The sequence below is a fragment of the Danio rerio genome, chromosome 13, assembly GCF_052040795.2.
Source record: "Danio rerio strain M-AB ecotype USA chromosome 13, GRCz13ab, whole genome shotgun sequence".
Classification (NCBI taxonomy): Eukaryota; Metazoa; Chordata; class Actinopteri; order Cypriniformes; family Danionidae; genus Danio; species Danio rerio.
Window position 1 is genome coordinate 11519565 of NC_141033.1, and position 22080 is coordinate 11541644.

Here is a 22080-nt window from a genome sequence, read left to right on the forward strand (position 1 = left end):
GCCTCAGGATGACAGAAATCAGTGAACAATAATATCTTAAGCTGATATATATAAAAAACTTGAGAAAATCACAGATTTATGCCAAACTTCCTTCTGTCAGTAGGTGGCGCTAGGACTGTGACTCAATATTGCAATGTAGATTTGTTCAGGAGATAAATTTAATCAACCATGTGAAGTTTCAGGCTGATTGGACATTGTGTGGTTAAGTTATAAGGACTTCCTGTTTCATGGCGAAGCATTGAGGTTTGTCATGCCACCACATACACGCCCCTCTGCGAAAACTCTAGATCTTCATATTATATCATCGCTTGAGCTTTCAGATACACAACCAACCAAATTTGGTGCTGATATGAAAACATTTGTGGAATGAGTTTATTACTTTGTAAATCATGACATTTTCTGTGGCCAGCAGGTGGCGCTGTAACTGTATCTGGATATCGGCATGTAAACTTGTTCTGGTCTGGACTTATATTAAACATGTGAATTTTGAGGCAGATCGGATAATGCATGCCTGAGTTATAATGACTTCCGGTTTTGTGGCGAATCGTTAAAGTTTGCGAGGCCGCCACGGACACGCCCATCGACAAAACCTCTAAAGCTTCGCAATTTAACATCGACAAGGCCTTTAGATAACAAAACCCAATTTTGGTGTCGATAGCATAAAATCCCTTGGAGGAGTTTGTTAAGATACAAAGCCTGGAAATGGCAAAAATGCCACTTATTTGCCGCAGGAAGTTAAAAATATCCGACTTCCTGTTGGGTTTGAGTTATGGCTCCAAGAGACTTTTTCGTATGTTTTGGCATGTTTAAGGTGTGTGCCAATTTTCGTGCATGTGCATGATTCGTAGATCAGGGGCTCGTCCGTTTAATTTTTATAGGTGGCGCTGTCGAGTCATTTTGCCATGCCCACTTCATTATTGTTATGAGGATGTGTTCAAGAGATGACGTTTATCAACCATGTGAAGTTTCAGGCAGAGCTGACATTGTGTGCTTGAGTTATAAGGACTTCCTGTTCCATGGCGAAGCTTTGAGGTTTGTCATGCCGCCACGGACACGCCCCTCTGCGAAAACTCTAGATCTTCACAATATATCATCGCTAGGGCTTTCAGATAAAACAACCCAAATTTGGTGCTGATACGAAAAAATTTGTGGGAGGAGTTTGTTATGATGTAAAACATGTCATTTCCTGTGGCCAGCAGGTGGCGCTATAACTGTATCTGGATATTGGCATGTAAACGTGTTCAGGTCAGGACTCTTATCAAGCGTGTGAATTTTGAGGCAGATCTGATAATGCATGCCTGAGTTATAACGACTTCCTGTTTTGTGGCGAATCGTCAAAGTTTGCGAGGCCGCCACGGACACGCCCATCGACGAAAACTCTAAAGCTTCGCAATTTAACATCGCCAAGGCCTTTAGATGACAAAAGCCAATTTTGGTGTCGATCGGATAAAATCCCTAGGAGGAGTTCGTTAAAATACAACGCCTGGAAATGGCAAAAATGCCACTTTTTCGTCGCAGGAAGTCAAAAATATCCAACTTCCTGTTGGGTTTGAGATATGGCTCCAAGAGACTTTTTTGTATGTTTTGGCATGTTTGAGGTGTGGGCCAATTTTCGTGCATGTGCGTGATTCGTGGATCGGGGGCTTGTCCGTTTAATTTTTCTAGGTGGCGCTGTCGAGTCATTTTGCCACGCCCACTTCCGAAGACCATAATAAACGTAAATTTTCGCCACTTCTGAGGTGTGTGCAAAGTTGCGTGAGTTTTCGGGCATGTTTAGCCCCTCAAAATCGCGATTCATTGGAGAGAAGAATAATAATAATAATTAAAGCTGCAAGCAGCGATGATAGGGACCTCGCACCCGGGCTCACCGCCGCCTGTTGGCCTCAGGTTGACAGAGAACAGCGAACAATATTAATTTAAGCCGATTTATATAAATAACCTGAGAAAAACATTCATGCCAAACTTTCTCTTGTCAGCAGGTGGCGCTATGACTGTGACTCAAGATTTGCATGTAGACGCCTTCAGTAGAGGAATCTTATCAACCATGTGAATTTTCAGCCAGATCGGACATTGTTTGGCTGAGTTATATGCAATTTCCTGTTGCCAGCAGGTGGCGCTATGACTGTGACTCGATATTGGCATGTAGATGTCTTCAGAAGAGGATTTTAATCAACCATGTAAATTTTCAGGCTGGTCAGACTTTGTGTGGCTGAGTTATAAGCCAAACTATCTTCTGCCAGCAGGTGGCGCTATGACTGTGACTCAGTATTGCAATGTAGATGTCTTCAGGAGAGGAATTTAATCAACCATGTAAAGTTTCAGGCAGATCAGAGATCGTGTGGCTAAGTTATAAGCCAAAATACCTTCTGCCAGCAGGTGGCGCTATGACAGACTCAATATAATTATGTAGATGTGCTTAGGAGAGGACTTTCATCAACCATGTGAAGTTTCAGGCAGATCAGACATTGTGTGGCCGAGTTACAAGCCAAACTACCTTCTGCCAGCAGGTGGCGCTATGACAGACTCAATATTGTTATGTGGATGTGTTCAGGAGAGGAATATGATCAACCTTGTGAAGTTTCAGGCAGATCGGACATTGTGTGGTTGAGTTATAAGCATTTCCTTTTCCATTGCGAAGCGTTGAGGTTTGTCATGCCGCCACGGACACGCCCTTCTGCAAAATCTCTAGATCTTTACAATATATCATCGCTAGAGCTTTTAAATAACATCACTCAAATTTGGTGCTAATATAATAAAGTTGGTGGACGGAGTATATTACAATGTAAAACATGTCATTTCCTGTGGCCAGCAGGTGGCGCTATAACTCTATCTGGATATCAGCATATAAACGTATTCAGGTCAGGACTGTTATCAAATGTGTGAATTTTGAGGCAGATCGGATAATGCATGCCTGACTTATAACGACTTCCTGTTTTGTGGCGAACCGTCAAAGTTTGCAAGCCCGCCACAGACACGCCCATCGATGAAAACTCTAAAGCTTCGCAATTTAACATAGCCAAGGCCTTTAGATGACAAAACCCAATTTTGGTGTCGATCGGATAAAATCCCTAGGAGGAGTTCGTTAAAATACAACGCCTGGAAATGGCAAAAATGCCACTTTTTCGCTGCAGGAAGTTAAAAATAACCAACTTCCTGTTGGGTTTGAAATATGGCTCCAAGAGACTTTTTCGTATGTTTTGGCATGTTTGAGGTGTGTGCCGATTTTTGTGCATGTGCGTGATTCGTAGATCGGGGGCTTGTCCGTTTAATTTTTATAGGTGGCGCTGTCGAGTCATTTTGCCACGCCCACTTCAATATTGTTATGAAGATGTGTTCAGGAGAGGACTTTTATCAACCTTGTGAAGTTTCAGGCAGATCGCACATTGTGTGGTTGAGTTATAAGGACTTCCTGTTCCATGGCGAAGCGTTGAGGTTTGTCATGCCGCCATGGACACGCCCCTCTGTGAAAACTCTTGATCTTCACAATATATCATCGCTAGAGCTTTCAGATAACACCACGCAAATTTGGTGCTGATACGATAAAATTTGTGGGAGGAGTTTGTCACACTGTAAAACATGTCATTTCCTGTGGCCAGCAGGTGGCGCTAAAACTGTATCTGGATATCAGCTTGTAAACTTGTTTAGGTCAGGACTCTTATCAAGCGTGTGAATTTTGAGGCAGATCGGATTATGCATGCCTGAGTTATAACGACTTCCTGTTTCGAGGCGAATCGTCAAAGTTTGCGAGGCCGCCACGGACACGCCCATCGACAAAAACTCTAAAGCTTCGCAATTTAACATCGCCAAGGCCTTTAGATGACAAAACCCAATTTTGGTGTCGATCGGATAAAATCCCTAGGAGGAGTTCGTTAAAATACAACGCCTGGAAATGGCAAAAACGCCACTTTTTCGCCGCAGGAAGTCAAAAATATCCAACTTCCTGTTGGGTTTGAGATATGGCTCCAAGAGACTTTTTCGTATGTTTTGGCATGTTTGAGGTGTGTGCCAATTTTCGTGCATGTGCGTGATTCGGGGATCGGGGGCTCGTCCGTTTAATTTTTCTAGGTGGCGCTGTCGAGTCATTTTGCCACGCCCACTTCCGAACCCCATAAAAAACGTAAATTTTCGCCACTTCTGAGGCGTGTGCAAAGTTGCGTGAGTTTTCGGGCATGTTTAGCCCCTCAAAATCGCGATTCATTGGAGAGAAGAATAATAATAATAATTAAAGCTGCAAGCAGCGATGATAGGGACCTCGCACCCGGGCTCACCGCCGCCCGGTGACCTTACGATGACAGAGAACAGCGAACAATATTAATTTAAGCCGATAAATTAAAAAAATCTGAGAAAATCACAGAATTATGCCAAACCTCCTCCTCTCAGCAGGTGGCGCTATGACTGTGACTCAAGATTGGCATGTAGATGTCACCAGGAGAGGAATCTTATCAACCATGTGAAGTTTCAGGCAGATCGAACATTGTTTAGCTGAGTTATAAGCCAAACTGCCTTTTGTCAGCAGGTGGCGCTACGACAGACTCAATGTTGTTATGTAGATGTGTTCAGGAGAGGACTTTTATCAATCATGTGAACTTTCAGGCAGATCGGACTTTGTGTGGTTGAGTTATAATGCAAACTACCATCTGCCAGCAGGTGGCGCTATAACTGTGACTTAAGATTGGCATGTAGATGCCTTCAGTAATGGAATTTAATCAACCATGTGAAGTTTCAGGCAGATCGGATGTTGTTTGGCTGAGTTATAAGCCTATCTACCTTCTGCCAGCAGGTGGCGTTATGACTGACTCATTACTGTTTTGGCGATGTGTTCAGAAGAGGACTTTTATGAGCCATGTGAAGTTTCAGGCTGATCTGACTTTGTGTGGTTGAGATATAAGGACTTCCTGTTCCACGGCGAAGTGTTGAGGTTTGTCATGCCGCCACGGACACGCCCCTCTGCAAAAACTCTAGATCTTGACAATATGTCATCACTTAAGCTTTCAGATAACAACCCACCAAACTTGGTGCTGATACAAAAAAAAATAGTGGGAGGAGTTTATTACTCTGTAAATCATGACATTTCCTGTGGCCAGCAGGTGGCGCTATAACTGTATCTGGATATTGGCATGTAAACGTGTTCTGGTCTGGACTCTTATTAAACATGTGATTTTTGAGGCAGATCGGATAATGCATGCCTAAGTTATAATGACTTCCGGTTTTGTGGCGAATCGTCAAAGTTTGCGGGGCCGCCACGGACACGCCCATCGACAAAAACTATAAAGCTCCGCAATTTAACATCGCCAAGGCCTTTAGATGACAAAACCCAATTTTGGTGTCGATAGCATAAAATCCCTAGGAGGAGTTCGTTAAGATACAACGCCTGGAAATGGCAAAAATGCCACTTATTTGCAGCAGGAAGTTAAAAATATCCGACTTCCTGTTGGGTTTGAGATATGGCTCCAAGAGACTTTTTTGTATGTTTTGGCGTGTTTGAGGTGTGTGCCAATTTTCGCGCATGTGCGTGATTCGTAGATCAGGGGCTCGTCCGTTTAATTTTTCTAGGTGGCGCTGTCGAGTCATTTTGCCACGCCCACTTCAATATTGTTATGTGGATGTGTTCAGGGACGGACTTTTATCAACCATATGAAGTTTCAGGCTGATCAGACTTTGTGTGGTTGAGTTATGAGGACTTCCTGTTCCTTGGCGAAGCGTTGAGGTTTGTCATGCCGCCACGGACACGCCCCTCTGCAAAAACTCTAGATCTTTACAATATATCACCGATAGAGCTTTCAGATGACACCACTCAATTTTGGTGCTGATACCATAAAATTTGTGGGAGGAGTTTGTTACAGTGTAAAACATGTCATTTCCTGTGGCCAGTAGGTGGCGCTATTTCTGTATCTGGATATTGGCATGTAAACGTGTTCAGGTCAGGACTCTTATCAAACGTGTGATTTTTGAGGCAGATCGGGTAATGCATGCCTGAGTTATAACGACTTCCTGTTTTGTGGCGAATCGTCAAAGTTTGCGAGGCCGCCACGGACACGCCCATCGACGAAAACTCTAAAGCTTCGCAATTTAACATCGCCAAGGCCTTTAGATGACAAAACCCAATTTTGGTGTCGATCGGATAAAATCCCTAGGAGGAGTTCGTTAAAATACAACGCCTGGAAATGGCAAAAACGCCACTTTTTCGCCGCAGGAAGTCAAAAATATCTGACTTCCTGTTGGGTTTGAGATATGGCTCCAAGAGACTTTTTCGTATGTTTTGGCGTGTTTGAGGTGTGTGCCAATTTTCGTGCATGTGTGTGATTAGTGGATCGGGGGCTCGTCCGTTTAATTTTTCTAGGTGGCGCTGTCGAGTCATTTTGCCACGCCCACTTCCGAGACCCATATCAACCTGCTATTTACACCGGGTTTGGTGTGTGTGCAAATTTTCATGAGTTTTCGGGCATGTTTAGACCCTCAAAAGTGCCCCGATAGGGGGCGGAATAATAATAATAATTAAAGCTGCAAGCAGCGATGATAGGGACCTCGCACCCGGGCTCACCGCCGCCCGGTGGCCTCAGGATGACAGAGAACAGCGAACAATAATAATTTAAGCCAATATATATTTAAAAAACCTGAAAAAAATCACAGATTTATGCCAAACTTCCTCCTGTCAGCAAGTTGCGCTTAGACTGTGTGTCAATATTGGCATGTAGATGTCTTTAGGAGATAAATTTTTTTTCACCATGTAATTTTTCAGGCAGATCGAACATTGTTTGGCTGAGTTATAAGTAACTTCCTATTGCCAGCAGGTGGCGCTATGACTGTGACTCATTATTGGCTTGTAGATGTCTTCAGGAGCGGATTTTAATAAACCATGTGAATTTTCAGGCAGGTCAAACATTGTGTGGCTGAGTTATAAGCCAAACTTCCGGTTGCCAGCAGGTGGCGCTATGACTGACTCAATATTGTTATGTGGATGTGTTTAGGAGAGGACTTTTATCAACCATGTGTAGTTTCAGGCAGATCGGACATTGTGTGATTGAGTTATAAGGAATTCCTGGTCAATGGCAAAGCGTTGAGGTTTGTCATGCCGCCACGGACACGCCCCTCTCCGAAAACTCTAGATCTTCGCAATTTAACATCGCCAAGGCCTTTAGATGACAAAACCAAATTTTGGTGTTGATCGGATAAAATCCCTAGGAGGAGTTCGTTAAAATACAACGCCTGGAAATGGCAAAATCGCCACTTTTTTACAGCAGGAAGTTAAAAATATCTGACTTCCTGTTGAGTTTGAGATATGGCTCCAAGAGACTTTTTCGTAAGTTTTGGCATGTTTGAGGTGTGTGACAATTTTCGTTCATGTGTGTGATACGTATATCAGAGGCTCGTCCGATTAATTTTGGTAGGTGGCGCTGTCGAGTCTATTTGCCACGCCCACTTCAATATTGTTATGTGGATGTGTTCAGGAGAAGACTTTTAACAACCATGTGAAGTGTCAGGCAGATCGGACATTGTGTGGTTGAGTTATAAAGCCTTCCTGGTCAATGGCGAAGCGTTGAGGTTTTTTCATGCCGCCACGGACACGCCCCTCTCCGAAAACTCTAGATCTTCACAATATATCATCGCTAGAGCTTTTAGATAACACTACCCAATTTTGGTGCTGATGCGATAAAATTTGTGGGAGGAGTTTGTTACTCTGTAAAACATGTCATTTCCTGTGGCCAGCAGGTGGCGCTGTAACTGTATCTGGATATTGGCATGTAAACGTGTTCAGGTCAGGACTGTTATCAAACGTGTGAATTTTGAGGCAGATCGGATAATGCATGCCTGAGTTATAACGACTTCCTGTTTTGTGGCGAATTGTCAAATTTTGCGAAGCCGCCACGGACACACCCATTGACGAAAACTCTAAAGCTTCGCAATTTAACATCGCCAAGGCCTTTAGATGACAAAAGCCAATTTTGGTGTCGATCGGATAAAATCCCTAGGAGGAGTTCGTTAAAGTACAACGCCTGGAAATGGCAAAAACGCCACTTTTTCGCCGCAGGAAGTCAAAAATATCCGACTTCCTGTTGGGTTTGAGATATGGCTCCAAGAGACTTTTTCGTATGTTTTGGCATGTTTGAGGTGTGTGCCAATTTTCGTGCATGTGCGTGATTCGTAGATCGGGGGCTCGTCCGTTTAATTTTTCTAGGTGGCGCTGTCGAGTCATTTTGCCACACCCACTTCCGAGACCCATAATAAACGTAAATTTTCGCCACTTCTGAGGCGTGTGCAAAGTTGCGTGAGTTTTCGGGCATGTTTAGCCCCTCTAAATCGCGATTCATTGGAGAGAAGAATAATAATAATAATAATAATAATAATAATAAACGGAGCAATTCCAATAGGGCCTACGCACCGTTTCGGTGCTCGGTCCCTAATTAAAGCTGCAAGCAGCGATGATAGGGACCTCGCACCCGGGCTCACCGCCGGCCGGTGGCCTCAGGATGACAGAGAACAGCGAACAGTAATAATTTAAGCCGATATATAAAAAAAATCTGAGAAAATCACAGATTTATGCCAAATTTCCTCCTGTCAGCAGGTGGCGCTATAACTGTGACTCACGATTGGCATGTAGATGTCTTCAGGAGAGGAAACTTATCAACCATGTGAAGTTTCAGGCAGATCGGACATTGTTTGGCTGAGTTATAAGCCAAACTGCCTTTTGTCAGCAGGTGGCGCTATGACAGACTCAATGTTGTTATGTAGATGTGTTCAGGAGAGGACTTTTATCAAACTTGTGAAGTTTCAGCCAGATCAGACTTTGTGTGGTTGAGTTATACTGCAAACTACCATCTGTCAGCAGGTGGCGCTATAACTGTGACTCACGATTGGCATGTAGATGTCTTCCGGAAAGGAATCTTATCAACCATGTGAAGTTTCAGGCACATGGGACATTGTGTGGCTGAGTTATAAGCCAAACTACCTTCTGCCAGCAGGTGGCGTTATGACTGACTCAATATTATTATGTAGATGTGTTTTGGAGAGGACTTTCATCAGCCATGTGACATTTTAGGCAGATCTGACATTGTGTGGCCGAGTTACAAGCCAAAATTCCTTCTGCCAGCAGGTGGCGCTATGACTCTGACTCAATATTATTATGTAGATGTGCTCAAGAGAGGACTTTCATCAACCATGTGAAGTTTCAGGCAGATCGGACATTGTGTGGCCGAGTTACAAGCCAAACTACCTTCTGCCAGCAGGTGGCGCTATGACTGACTCAATATTGTTATGTGGATGTGTTCAGGAGAGGACTTTTATCAATCATGTGAAGTTTCAGGCAGATCAGACATTGTGTGGTTGAGTTATAAGGACTTCCTGTTCCATGGCGAAGCGTTGAGGTTTGTCATGCCACCACAGACACGCCCCTCTGCAAAAACTCTAGATCTTCAAAATATATCATCGCTAGAGCTTTCAGATGACACCACTCTATTTTGGTGCTGAAACGGGAAAGTTTGTGGGAGGAGTTTGTTAGAGTGTCAAACATGTCATTTCCTGTGGCCAGCAGGTGGCGCTATAGCTGTAACTGGATATCGGCACGTAAACCTGATCAGGTCAGGACTGTTATTAAATGTGTGAATTTTGAGGCAGATCGAATATTGCATGCCAGAGTTATAAAGACTTCCTGTTTTGTGGCGAATCATCAAAGTTTGCGAGGCCGCCACGGACACGCCCATCGATGAAAACTCTAAAGCTTCGCAATTTAACATCACCGAGGCTTTAAGATGACAAAACCCAATTTTGGTGTTTATCAGATAAAATCCCTAGGAGGAGTTCGTTAAAATACAACGCCTGGAAATGGCAAAAGCGACACTTTTTCGCCACAGGAAGTTAAAAATATCCGACTTCCTGTTGGGTTTGAGATATGGCTCCAAGAGACTTTTTCGTATGTTTTGGTGTGTTTGAGGTGTGTGCCAATTTTCGTGCATGTGCGTGATTCGTGGATCGGGGGCTCGTCTATTTAATATTTCTAGGTGGCGCTGTCGAGTCATTTTGCCACGCCCACTTCAATATTGTTATGTGGATGTGTTCAAGAGATGACGTTTATCAACCATGTGAAGTTTCAGGCAGATCGGACATTGTGTGGTTGTGTTATAAGGACTTCCTGTTCCATGGCGAAGCGTTGAGGTTTGTCATACCGCCACGGACACGCCCCTCTCCGAAAACTCTAGATCTTCACAATATATCATCGCTAGAGCTTTCAGATAACACCACTCAATTTTGGTGTTGATACGATAACATTTGTGGGAGGAGTTTATAATTCCGTAAATCATGTCATTTCCTGTGGCCAGCAGGTGGCGCTGTAACTGTATCTGGATATCGGCATGTAAACGTGTTCAGGTCAGGACGCTTATCAAGCGTGTGAATTTTGAGGCAGATCAGATAATGCATGCCTGTGTTATAACGACTTCCTCTTTTGTGGCGAATCGTCAAAGTTTGCGAGGCCGCCACGGACACGCCCATCGATGAAAACTCTAAAGCTTCGCAATTTAACATCGCCAAGGCCTTTAGATGACAAAACCTAATTTTGGTGTCGATCGGATAAAATCCCTAGGAGGAGTTCGTTAAAATACAACGCCTGGAAATGGCAAAAACGCCACTTTTTCGCCGCAGGAAGTTAAAAATATCCGACTTCCTGTTGGGTTTGAGATATGGCTCCAAGAGACTTTTTCGTATGTTTTGGTGTGTTTGAGGTGTGTGCCAATTTTCGTGCATGTGCGTGATTCGTGGATCGGGGGCTCGTCCGTTTAATTTTTCTAGGTGGCGCTGTCGAGTGATTTTGCCACGCCCACTTCCGATGCCCATAACAAACGTAAATTTTCGCCACTTCTGAGGCGTGTGCCAAGTTGCGTGAGTTTTCGGGCATGTTTAGCCCCTCAAAACCGCGATTCATTCCGCGGAAGAAGAAGAAGAAGAAGAATAATAATTAAAGCTGCAAGCAGCGATGATAGGGACCTCGCACCCGGGCTCACCGCCGCCCGGTGGCCTTACGATGACAGAGAACAGCGAACAATAATAATTTAAGCCAATATATAAAAAAAGATCTAAGAAAATCACAGATTTATGCCAAACTTCCTCCTGTCAGCAGGTGGCGCTATAACTGTGACTTAAGATTGGCATGTAGATGTCTTCCGGAGAGGAATGATATCAACCATGTGAAGTTTCAGGCACATGGGACATTGTGTGGCTGAGTTATAAGCCAAACTACCTTCTGCCAGCAGGTGGCGTTATGACTGACTCAATATTGTTATGTGGATGTGTTCAGGAGCGGACTTTTATCAACCATGTGAAGTTTCAGGCAGATCGGACATTGTGTGGTTGAGTTATAAGGACTTCCTGTTCCATGGAGAAGCGTTGAGGTTTGTCATGCCACCACAAACACGCCCCTTTGCAAAAACTCTAGATCTTTACAATATATCATCGCTAGAGCTTTCAGATGACACCACTCTATTTTGGTGCTGATACGGGAAAGTTTGTGGAAGGAGTTTGTTACAGTGTCAAACATGTCATTTCCTGTGGCCAGCAGGTGGCGCTGTAACTGCAACTGGATATCGGCACGTAAACCTGATCAGGTCAGGACTGTTATTAAATGTGTGAATTTTGAGGCAGATCTGATAATGCATGCCAGAGTTATAAAGACTTCCTGTTTTGTGGCGAATCAAAGTTTGCGAGGCCGCCACGGACACGCCCATCGATGAAAACTCTAAAGCTTCGCAATTTAACATCACCAAGGCTTTAAGATGACAAAACCCAATTTTGGTGTTTATCAGATAAAATCCCTAGGAGGAGTTCGTTAAAATACAACGCCTGAAAATGGCAAAAGCGCCACTTTTTCGCCACAGGAAGTTAAAAATATCCGACTTCCTGTTGGGTTTGAGATATGGCTCCAAGAGACTTTTTCGTATGTTTTGCCATGTTTGAGGTGTGTGCCAATTTTTGTGCATGTGCGTGATTCGTAGATCGGGGGCTCGTCCGTTTAATTTTTCTAGGTGGCACTGTCGAGTCATTTTGCCACGCCCACTTCAATATTGTTATGTTGATGTGTTCAAGAGATGACGTTTATCAACTATGTGAAGTTTCAGGCTGATCGGACATTGTGTGGTTGTGTTATAAGGACTTCCTGTTCCAAGGCGAAGCGTTGAGGTTTGTCATACCGCCACGGACACACCCCTCTGCGAAAACTCTAGATCTTCACAATATAACATCGTTAGAGCTTTCAGATAACACCACTCAATTTTGGTGTTGATACGATAAAATTTGTGGGAGGAGTTTATAACTCCGTAAATCATGTCATTTCCTGTGGCCATCAGGTGGCGCTGTAACTGTATCTGGATAGTGGCATGTAAATGTGTTCAGGTCAGGACGCTTATCAAGCGTGTGAATTTTGAGGCAGATCTGATAATGCATGCCTGAGTTATAACGACTTCCTCTTTTGTGGCGAATCGTCAAAGATTGCGAGGCCGCCACGGACACGCCCATCAACGAAAACTCTAAAGCTTCGCAATTTAACATCGCCAAGGCCTTTAGATGACAAAACCCAATTTTGGTGTCGATCGGATAAAATCCCTAGGAGGAGTTCGTTAAAATACAACGCCTGGAAATGGCAAAAACGCCACTTTTTCGCCGCAGGAAGGTAAAAATATCCGACTTCCTGTTGGGTTTGAGATATGGCTCCAAGAGACTTTTTTGTATGTTTTGGCATGTTTGAGGTGTGTGCCAATTTTCGTGCATGTGCGTGATTCGTGGATCGGGGGCTCGTCCGTTTAATTTTTCTAGGTGGCGCTGTCGAGTCATTTTGCCACGCCCACTTACGGAGCCCATAATAAACGTAAATTTTCGCCACTTCTGAAGCGTGTGCAAAGTTTCGTGACTTTTCGGGCATGTTTAGCCCCTCAAAACCGCGATTCATTCCGCAGGAGAATAATAATAATAATAATAATAAACGGAGCAATTCCAATAGGGCCTACGCACCGTTTCGGTGCTCGGTCCCTAATAAACGGAGCAATTCCAATAGGGCCTACGCACCGTTTCGGTGCTCGGTCCCTAATAATAATAAACAGAGCAATTCCAATAGGGCCTACGCACCGTTTCGGTGCTCGGTCCCTAATTAAAGCTGCAAGCAGCGATGATAGGGACCTCGCACCCGGGCTCACCGCCGCCCGGTGACCTTACGATGACAGAGAACAGCGAACAATATTAATTTAAGCCAATATATAAAAAAAATCTAAGAAAATCACAGATTTATGCCAAACTTCCTCCTGTCAGCAGGTGGCGCTATAACTATGACATAAGATTGGCATGTAGATGTCTTCCTGAGAGGAATCTTATCAACCATGTGAAGTTTCAGGCACATGGGACATTGTGTGGCTGAGTTATAAGCCAAACTACCTTCTGCCAGCAGGTGGCGTTATGACTGACTCAATATTGTTATGTGGATGTGTTCAGGAGCGGACTTTTATCAACCATGTGAAGTTTCAGGCAGATCAGAGATTGTGTGGAGATTGTGTTTTAAGACAAACTACATTCTGCCAGCAGGTGGCGCTATGAAAGACTCAATATTATTATGTAGATGTGTTTAGGAGAGGACTTTCATCAACCATGTGACATTTTAGGCAGATCGGACATTGTGTGGCCGAGTTACAAGCCAAACTACCTTCTGCCAGCAGGTGGCGCTATGACTGACTCAATATTGTTATGTGGATGTGTTCAGGAGAGGACTTTTATTAATCATGTGAAGTTTCAGGCAGATCAGACATTGTCTGGTTGAGTTATAATAACTTCCTGTTCCATGGCGAAGCGTTGAGGTTTGTCATGCCACCACAGACACGCCCCTTTGCAAAAACTCTAGATCTTCACAATATATCATCGCTAGAGCTTTCAGATAACACCACTCAATTTTGGTGCTGATACGGGAAAGTTTGTGGGAGGAGTTTGTTACAGTGTCAAACATGTCATTTCCTGTGGCCAGCAGGTGGCGCTATAACTGTAACTGGATATCGGCACGTAAACCTGTTCAGGTCAGGACTGTTATTAAATGTGTGAATTTTGAGGCAGATCGAATATTGCATGCCTGAGTTATAACGACTTCCTGTTGTGGCGAATCATCAAAGTTTGCGAGGCCGCCACAGACACGCCCATCGACAAAAACTCTAAAGCTTCGCAATTTAACATCGCCAAGGCCTTTAGATGACAAAACCCAATTTTGGTGTCGATCGGATAAAATCCCTAGGAGGAGTTCGTTAAAATACAACGCCTGGAAATGGCAAAAATGCCACTTTTTCGCCGCAGGAAGTTAATAATATCTGACTTCCTGTTAGGTTTGAGATATGGCTCCAAGAGACTTTTTCGTATGTTTTGGCATGTTTAAGGTGTGTGCCAATTTTCGTGCATGTGCGTGATTCGTAGATCGGGGGCTTGTCCGTTTAATTTTTCTAGGTGGCGCTGTCGAGTCATTTTGCCACGCCCACTTCAATATTGTTATGTGGATGTGTTCAAGAGATGACGTTTATCAACCATGTGAAGTTTCAGGCTGATCAGACTTTGTGTGGTTGAGATATAAGGACTTCCTGTTCCATGGCGAAGCGTTGAGGTTTGTCATGCTGCCACGGACACGCCCCTCTGCAAAAACTCTAGTTCTTCACAATATATCATCGCTAGAGCTTTCAGATAACACCACTCAAATTTGGTGCTGATACCATAAAATTTGTGGGAGGAGTTTGTTAATCTGTAAAACATGTCATTTCCTGTGGCCAGCAGGTGGCGCTATAACTGTATCTGGATATTGGCATGTAAATGTGTTCAGGTCAGGACTCTTATCAAGCGTGTGAATTTTGAGGCAGATCGGATAATGCATGCCTGAGTTATAACGACTTCCTGTTTTGTGGCGAATCGTCAAAGTTTGCGAGGCCGCCACGGACACGCCCATTGACGAAAACTCAAAAGCTTCGCAATTTAATATCGCCAAGGCCTTGAGATGACAAAACCCAATTTTGGTGTCGATCGGATAAAATCCCTAGGAGGAGTTCGTCAAAATACAACGCCTGGAAATGGCAAAAATGCCACTTTTTCGCCGCAGGAAGTTAAAAATATCCGACTTCCTGTTGGGTTTGAGATATGGCTCCAAGAGACTTTTTCGTATGTTTTGGCATGTTTGAGGTGTGTGCCAATTTTCGTGCATGTGCGTAATTCGTGGATCGGGGGCTCGTCCGTTTAATTTTTCTAGGTGGCGCTGTCGAGTCAATTTGCCACGCCCACTTCCGAGACCCATAATAAACGTAAATTTTCGCCACTTCTGAGGCGTGTGCAAAGTTGCGTGAGTTTTCGGGCATGTTTAGCCCCTCTAAATCGCGATTCATTGGAGAGAAGAATAATAATAATAATAATAATAAACGGAGCAATTCCAATAGGGCCTACGCACCGTTTCGGTGCTCGGTCCCTAATAAACGGAGCAATTCCAATAGGGCCTTGCACCGTTCGGTGCTCGGTCCCTAATAAACGGAGCAATTCCAATAGGGCCTTGCACCGTTCGGTGCTCGGTCCCTAATAAACGGAGCAATTCCAATAGGGCCTTGCACCGTTCGGTGCTCGGTCCCTAAAAATGTGATTATCAGTCACTGAACATTCGCTCAACTGATTCACTCAAATTCATTACTGTAGGTAAAAACATACCAGACGTTGTTTACACTTATTTTTACCCACTTGTGAGTAAGCTGACAGAAATGCATCACTATACTAGATGTAATTGGAGCATAAAAGTAATATTATACTGTGCAACTATATAGCACTCTTAACACTTTAGTATTTATTAACAGTAAACATGAAAATTATGTTATTACTTGCTTGCCCTCAAATCATTCCAAACCCTTGAGACCTTCCTTCATCTTCGGAACACAATTTAAGATATTTTTATATTCAGTATTGAGCGTGCAAGTGATCTGCAGTGGATGGCAACATCAACAGCCTGAGTTATCAAGACAGTTGTGCTGCCCATTACATTACAAACCACAGGAGAGGGCAAATTCTTCATCAGGATAGCTCTCCTCATACTTCAGCCTCAACATGAAAGTTCCTAAAAGCAAAGAAGCTTAAGGTGCTTCAGGATTGGCCAGCCCAGTCATTAGATATGAACATTATTGAGCATGTCTAGAGTGAGATTAATGAGGAGGCATTAAAGATGAATCCAAAAAATCTTGATGAACTCTGGGAGTCCTGCAAGAACACTTTCTGGGGAGAAGAAATTGTGAAAGCGTTGAATAAAGTCTTTATTTTTGCTTTATGTGTGCTCAAACATGGCTTGATAAAGTTGTGATTGAACCACTGAAGGCATATGGTCGGTTTTGAGGATTGTTTTTATATACACTCCCCAACAAAAAAAAGGACAAAAGTTTAAGGAACAACAAATAATAACTTCTTGTTGATCATTTTGTATCAGAAGTGGCTTATATGAAAGGCAAAGGCCTCTATTACGCTTATTTTACCAAAATAAAATATGATCATGCCTTGATTTTTAATTATTTAATTAGGACAGTAAGGTCTGACTTTGATTAGACAAAAGTCTTGTCAGTTAACAGAAATAATGTCCAGTATAGAATATAAAGTTATGCTGCAGTGGAAAAAGAATTAATATTATGTATGACTCCCATGAGCTTGGAGGACTGCATCCATACATCTCTGCAATGACTCAAATAACTTATTAATAAAGTCATCTGGAATGACAATTATCATTATAGGGCATGCATTTACAGTCTCTGTGCTCTTTATGCATGCTGCGGTTGGTCTCGCTGCTGACGTATTACCTCAGATGTGGCTGTGCTTTGTGTTAAACAGAGGAAGTCACATGCAGGCATTCTATAGGGCAGAGTGCCCTATACTGAGTGCCCTAACGGGGAGAAGAAACTGTTGAATAATATTGTTATTTTTCTATTAATGTTGCCATGTACACTAAAAAAAATGCAGGTGTCCACACAATTAACACAAATCAATTAAGTTAACTTTTAACAAATGTATGTGGATTGAACATGAAAAAATTAAGTTGCCTCAATGAAATCTCAAGAACCGTGTTGTTTCAGCTCATTTTATTTAAATAGTTTGAACAAGTAAAAAAAAAAAATTTTTTTTTTTGAGTGTACTGCATTAGTTTAATAAGTTAAATTGTTCTCTGACATCTAGTAGGTTATGGCTTCAATAAGTTTACACAGATAACAGTTTTATATGCTCATTTATTACTCCATAAAATACGTATAGAATCAGAAGGTCCAAAATTGACCATATTTGGATCGTGTCATGAATATGAATAAGTTCCACTCTGACGTGTAGCTCACACACACACACACACACACACACACACACACACACACACACACACACACACACACACACACACACACACACACACACACACACAAACAAACACTGCATGATATATGCTGAACACGACAAATATAAACCCAGAGTAACATTAACCTATTTTGCTCACAAGATGTGGATAAAGGCTAAATTATAATTAAACTTAACAAAAAAAAGAGTAATCGAGATTAATCGCGTTATATTTTTAAGCTATACTGTCAAATAAAACACAGCCAGGAATTAACATCAGCCTCTGCATGAGCAGAGCTGAGTGATTTGGCACAATTTAGCAGTCTACATGTGTTTATTGAAACATACCCCTACTGAAAAAAACTGCTTAAACCAGCCTAGACTGGTTGGCTGGTTTTAGCTGGTCGACCAGACTGGTTTTAGATAAGTTGTGGCCATTTTCAGGCCGGTTTCCAACCATTTCTAGTCTGGTCTTAGCTGGTCAGGCTGGAAGATGACCAGACCAGCTAAAACCAGCTTGACCAGCCTAGCCAGGCTGGGAGCCCAGCCAAAACCAGCTATGTCCAGCTTAAACCAGGCTGGTCAAGCTGGTTTTAGCTAAATTTAGCTGGTCATTTTCCAGCCTGACCAACTAAGACCAGGCTGGAAACGGCTGGAAACCACCCTGGAAATGGCCAAAACCCCTCCAAATCCAGGCTGGTCAACCAGCTAAAACCAGCCTAGAATTTTTCAGCAGGAACGCATAATATTTTACAATAAACATGATAAATTATCAAAAGATGTAACTAAACCTACCTTATGCCTCTTCGCAGTGAATGAATGTATAATCTGTAAATCTATATTGCATCCTGAAGCAGTCGTTGCCCAGTAGCGCAACAAAACAATTTGTGGATGCGTTTTAATGATATAACTAAATATAATATAATAATAATATAATTAACTAAAATAATTGATAATCAAACACAGCTTGAAAGGTGCACATTATTGATCAGAGCTACATGAGTCTTGAAGACGTCAGGCACGGATGAACGACCTAAAGTAGTTTTACATGCAAATGCTGAGAGCATGGCCAGTGAGTCTCGTCACGGTTTGTTTTGTCTTCAGTTTTCCACTAGGGGTTTTATACTAGTGGAATTTACCTGATAATGAGTAAACAATGGTCTCTGAAGCTTCATGGTGCGTACATTTCCATATACTGATCTCTTATTATTCTGCTATGCCCAGGTATACCCAAATTTTCATTATAGGGCACCTTTAGGTATTATAATTAAGCACTCACGTAGCTTCATAGTATTCCTGTTGAACCACCAAAAGACAGTTTTGACTATTTTTGGTAACTTTCTGGGTAAACTATCCCTTTAAGGTTAATAAATGCTGTAAATACTGGTCATAATAAGTTTCTGTTTACTACTAATGCATAAATGAATCATACTTTATGTTACTATTTTAATACAACAAAATCTCCAGCCACTGAACATCTGAATTTGAAAGGCTTCTGCTGGAAGTGCTGGCGTACCAATGGCACATCATACCCAATGCTGCTCCAGATTCAATTACATGCAGATGTGATTAGGCAAGCAGATGTGAATGTCTATCAGACCTTGAAATCATAACACAACACATTAATATCCTGGACCTACAGTCATATGCAGTGCACTGGATTCACATTTGATCCGTTCAAAAGAGAATTAGAATAAATACTTGTGTAGGTTTGCGGACATAAGCCATCGCTTGACAGACAGAAGCATTGTGAAATTAAACTAAAGCTTCCTCTCTGTGGCCTGATCTCCACCATCTGTGGATAAACAAGTTAAACACACAGCAGTTTCCCCTGACGCCTGAACCCTAGAGGATGTGCCCTCCCCCAAAACAGATGCAGCACCTCCAGAGGCTTTGGGTGAGCTGTGGGAAAGAACAGCTGTTCCCCTGCCTAATAAGAGGCCTGCAAGTGAGACAGGTAGGTCATGAATTATTTACTTGAAGTGGTATTGTTCTTAGCTTCTGTTAAAATGTCACTGGATCCTCTGATCTGCAGGAAGTGATTTTTAAGGGTAAGTTTATATGTAATATAAGTTGAAAAGTGTGGTGATGACTTATTTCCGATTAAACCTGACGTGTATGGATGGTAATAGATAAGTAAAAGTGTGAAAAAAATGTGTGAAATTGGGCCAGTACATAAAGTAAGGGGCTCATTTCACCATTTTTAATGCAAGCTTAAGCATATGACACATGATTGAAAGCAACACAGGCTTACTGGAAATATGTGCTTAAGCCAAGGGGTCCGTTTCCACAGACTGGTACAGTACAGTACGAGTCACCTTTATCAGGCTTGCATTTCCACTCTCAGAAGGGTACCAATAAACCTGTACGGGTTGTTCACATATCATGAGAAGCACTTCTCACAAAACAGATGCTTCATACACATAAATAGTTGTGTATAAATGTTCATGACTAACCTTTCTATGAACATGATTTGATTATAACTGCAGATCAATGACCAGATCAAATAGCCTAACGTCTGTGATTATATAAAATAAATAACTAAATGCAACCTATATGAACACATACACCCCCTTACAGTCTCTGATATGTTAATAATTACAGAAAAACTACACACAGCAAACATTTAGTCCTTATTTGGGTTCAAAAACAACACGCAACATATAGCCCACAGTCAGTGCAATCCTCTCATCTGTGTCTTTAATCTACACCAGCACATGTAAACTCTTGTTAGAAAGTCATTCCGTCATTCCGAGTTCATAGTAGTCCAAAATGTTTTTTGCTTTTCGTACTTCACTCTCACGTTTATCCATTTCTGAAAGCATGTCAGAACCACATCAGTAATCACGCGCACATTATTATCATCAGCTCAAGAAGCCCATTATTTCATATATATGCCATCGCGAGCTCTCTTGAGAAAGTGAAACCGATCTCACTTTTAGACAGGCTCATAGAGCAAAAACAGGACATGCCAGATTTTGTTCTTCTTGGCTTTGTGGCTGATTATCAAAACAACCACAAGGTTTGGTTGAGCTCAGGTCGACCATGGCTTGTTATTATATGTATATATTATTACAGTGGGATGTCTTGGCTTTGTTTTTAAAAACAGCTGCTTGTGTATGCGCTTGTGAAGTTTTTTGTTAATAAATAGCGTTTAGCTGTGCGTCTAGTTCCGACTTTTGGTACACTTTTGTAAAAAGGGTACCCAAAAAGTTGTACAGTATGGTATGGTACAGTTCGCTTGTTGGTACCTTTGACACGGCCATAAAAGCGTACCAAACTGTACCGTACCCTACCGTACCACTCAGTGGCAACGGGCCATAGATTTAGGCTGAGGCACATATTTGGACACAGTAATGAACTGTTGCAGTTGCAGATGGTATTGGGGGAGGGGCATTGTCATTATGTAGAGTAATTAATTATACAAAATCTGTGTAGTATATCATCTGTATTATTTTATTGAACTGTGTTTTTTATTAAACTTTTTATAAACATAGTATACAGTATGCATAACATTTATTAAAATGTTTACATTCACAAGAAATGGACAAATAGATAAAAAAATTATAACGATAAAAATAATAATGACAACTTAGGGCTGCACGGTGGCGCAATGGGTAGCCCCCCTAAATATTTATCCCCCTGTTTATTTTTTTCCCCAATTTCTGTTTAACGGAGAGAAGTTTTTTTCAATACATTTCTAAACATAATAGTTTTAATAATTTAAATTTCTAATAACTGATTTATTTTATCTTTGCCATGATGACAGAGTAAATAATATTTTACTAGATATTTTTCAAGACACTTCTATATAGCTTAAAGTGACATTTAAAGGCTTAACTAGGTTAATTAGGTTAACTAGGCAAGTTATGGTAATTAGGCGAGTTACTGTATAACAATGGTTTGTTCTGTAGATTATCAAAAATATATGTAGCTTAAGGGGGCTAATAATTTTGACCTTAAAATATATATATTTTTTTATTAAAAATGGCTTTTATTCTCGCTGAATTAAAACAAATAAGATTTTCATCAGAAGAAAAAACATTATGAGACATAGTGTGAAAATTTCCTTGCTCTTTTAAACATCATTTGGAAAATGTTTAAAAATAAAAACTGGGTGCAATGGCAGTGCTGGATAATGAAAATGTATTACATTTAATCTGGCTTACAAAAAAATAACAAGAAAAAGTAAATCTAAATGTATGTAGTCAGTTTACGTTAACTAAATGAATAATCAAGACTCATTTACATGACTACAGTTTTCAATATGGAATTTCTCTACTCACCTCTACTTATCTCAGAAAATAATAGAGTAACATAAAGTAACTACATGGGTCAATGTTATATTTAGGGGTAGGTTCAGGTTTACTGCATAGCTATTACACAGTAATTACTATGATAAGCACATACAACATGACCGTAAAATAAAGTGCTCCTGTCAATTTAAAGAAGTTTAACATTTGGAATAACCCTTGATCATTTAAACTGACAGAAGTTCCAGCATTCAAAATGTTATCCTGATATCATAATCATATTTGCATTACAGAATTCAAATATTAAACCATTTGCATACTGAATTAGGATTGTCTTTATTGTTATATATTTGACTAAGTATGGGGCCATTGCTTATTTTCTATGAACAATCAAAGCCAATAAATATAACATCTTTTGTTAAAAAACAAAAAACAACTAATTAAAAATTATTTTAAAAATGCGTTTTTTAAACGTTTTTTTTTTTATGTA

At 41.6% G+C, this 22080-nt stretch overlaps 1 long non-coding RNA gene across 1 annotated transcript; it reads right to left on the minus strand.

The window, feature by feature from the left end:
* Nucleotides 1-1204: 1204 nt before the first annotated feature.
* Nucleotides 1205-10922, minus strand: LOC147841005 (uncharacterized). The gene is made up of 4 exons (XR_015505827.2): nucleotides 10850-10922; nucleotides 7995-8245; nucleotides 5974-6158; nucleotides 1205-3698 (listed from the first exon to the last, which is right to left on the minus strand). It is a non-coding gene; the product is annotated as an uncharacterized LOC147841005 (long non-coding RNA).
* Nucleotides 10923-22080: the final 11158 nt, after the last annotated feature.